This window comes from Borostomias antarcticus, assembly GCF_949987555.1.
Source record: "Borostomias antarcticus genome assembly, chromosome: 13".
Taxonomy (NCBI): Eukaryota; Metazoa; Chordata; class Actinopteri; order Stomiiformes; family Stomiidae; genus Borostomias; species Borostomias antarcticus.
The window spans coordinates 16210024-16212627 of record NC_140246.1 but is presented as its reverse complement, the minus strand read 5'-3'; the positions used below and the strand labels follow the sequence as shown (position 1 = coordinate 16212627).

At 53.8% G+C, this 2604-nt stretch overlaps 1 protein-coding gene across 1 annotated transcript in view; it reads left to right on the top strand.

The window, feature by feature from the left end:
* gramd4a (GRAM domain containing 4a) overlaps nt 1-2604 on the top strand; it is a 47812-nt gene that overhangs the window by 28721 nt on the left and 16487 nt on the right. The gene's annotated exons all lie outside the window — the stretch shown is intronic.

Below are 2604 nucleotides of genomic sequence, written 5' to 3'. Positions count from 1 at the left end.
CAGAGGCCTGTCTGAGCAGATGAGTCAACAGAGACCACAGATCTCAGGTCCAAGTGGAAGAGCTGCCATTTCAATGGCGCCTTTGATCCCCGTTAGTGTTTAGCCTTGAGCGGAGGATGACCACCAGGCCCTGGTCACACGACCTGAGAGACACACTAGGGACTGTAGGGACGGAGCAGGTCACAGATGGACGCATGGACGACCATGCGGAGCTCGAAAAGTGATGACGAGTACCTTAAATTGCTGGGGAGATGGTGTGAGGAGGCAGGGGAGGTGCAGCTGGTGAAGGAGGCCCTGAACATGGAGCAGCTTAAGAGCAGACGCTGTCAGAGAGAGAAGATGAGGAGGATGGACCTGGAATACATGATCGAAGTCCAGATGAGAGAGAGAGAGAGAGAGAGAGAGAGAGAGAGAGAGAGAGAGAGAGAGAGAGAGAGAGAGAGAGAGAGAGAGAGAGAGAGATATGTGCTAATTCTAAGATGACTTCCTCTGCTCTCTGTGTGTGTGTGTGTGTGTGTGTCAGGTTGGAAGACTCTCCCCCACAGCCCGCCAGGAAGCCCCCCACGTCCCCCTCCAACAGCACAGGTGAGCATGGAAAACAAGGTGCTATGTGTGCGTGCCTGCGTGCGTGTGTGTGCGTGTGTGTGTGTGTGTGAGAGCAGAAGGGCAGCCAGGTCTTGCTCAGTGTGTGTGTAGATTGAGCTCCAGACAGGAGACGGGGCTCTACCTCCAGGTGGACTGGAGGCCGGTATTTCTGGAAATAGGTTGGATAATCTAGGGCAGACAGGCCAGCAATGTAAGAGTGACACGTGTGTGTGTGTGTGTGTGTGTGTGTGTGTGTGTGTGTGTGTGCGTGAGTGTGTGTGCGTGTGTGAGAGTGTGAGAGTGTGTGTGTGTCTGTGAGAGAGAGAGTGTGTGAGTGTGTGAGTGTGTGAGTGTGTGAGTGTGTGAGTGTGTGTGTGAGTGTGTGTGTGTGTGTGTGTGTGTGTGTGCGTGGGCCGGAGAGTGTGTGTGTTTGCACGGGTGTGTATCACTGAAAGGCGTGCCTGAGCCACATGGTGACTAATTTAGGTTAATGGGTTAATGGGTGTTCAACGTGGAATTGGGAACACACGTCTTAACTGGGATGGTTGGAGTACCACACTCACGAATCAAACGCCCACGAAGAAGTTAGCCGTGTGTCTGGGCGAGAACAGGAACCTTCACACCCCCGTCATCCCGTGGGTGCTCACCTCCATCTCCCCCCCCCCCTCAGAGAAGCAGCAGGAGGGCGCCACGGCGTGCTCGCGGCTGCAGAAGTGGCTGTACGACCGTCTGGGCGTCTACATCGAGGACTTCCGCTTCCAGCCGGAGGAGAACACGGTGGAGACGGAGGAGCCCCTCAGCGCTAAGCGGTCAGTGAGCTGGACCAGATGCCTTCGCCGCGCCGCCTCTCCATTCGCTCGCCGTTCACGAGTCGTCGGGGAACCGTCGTAGCCGACCTAACCGGCCGACGTCGGAGGGGGGCCGTTTGATTTAGTCCCCCCCCCCCCCCGCGCTGCAGTGAGACCGCCGCAAACCCCTCCCTGAGGTGGAGTCTCTGACTCAAGACAGAGAGAATGTCCGCACACCCACGGTGAGTTTGAATGAATCGGGCACAACGTTATTGCACCTGAAGAAGGCCATTTTGGCCAAAACGTTGTGCCCGATTTATTAAAACTCACCGTGATATTCTCTGTCTTAAGTTTATTCATTTTTGTCGAGCACCTGTCGCACTCTGTTTGATGTGCGTGCGTTCCTCTGCTGCTACATAAATCAAACTCACCCAGCTCCACCTCAAGGCACCGGGAAGCTGATGGCCTCGTGAGGGCATCTTGACCTGGCGCACGTTCTGGGTCTGTCCACATCAGTCTGGCCTTCCCTCTATCAACAACGGTTTCCAGAAATGACATTTTGACCGGCACCAATCGTGGACTGCGTTCAACTGCTGTTCTGTCTCCCAGTGGAACTCACTTCCTGATTGGGTCCCTTACTTGATGATGTGAAATACAGGCTAGTGGAGGTTAGTGGAGTCTCCCGAAACGAGCAGCGGTAACGTTGTTAGTCGAATAAACAGCCATAAGGGCAGTTATTGCAGAAATAGACTCAATAACAACAATTAAACAAAAACAACAGTATGCACTAGTGGAGGAAAAGACGTTTTCGACGTTCTTCCGACTGGGTTTGTTACTGTGCGCTGATTGGCCGAAGGAGTCAGTCTGTCAAGGCAAGTACGCCCGCCCAGTGAAATTGTTGGGGGGGGGAGAGAGAAACCGGAGCTCGCTAGATCAGGATGATGGTCTCACCAGGCTAGAGAGTCATAAGACTTGATGGGCTGTTGTGACATATGATTATTCCAGCCCATGACAGATGACCATGGGTTTCTGTGGCGTCTGTGCTGTGGTGCCCCCTAGTGGTGGAGCTGCCAAACTACACTCCCCGGAGCTTGCCTGGACAAACACACACTACCTTTCAATCGTCTCCTCCATGGAAATGTCACGTGTGTGTGTGTGTGTGTGTGCGTGTTGTAAAATGAATCTTCTCCTCCACACAGGTTGACAGAGAACATGAGGCGACTCAGTGAGT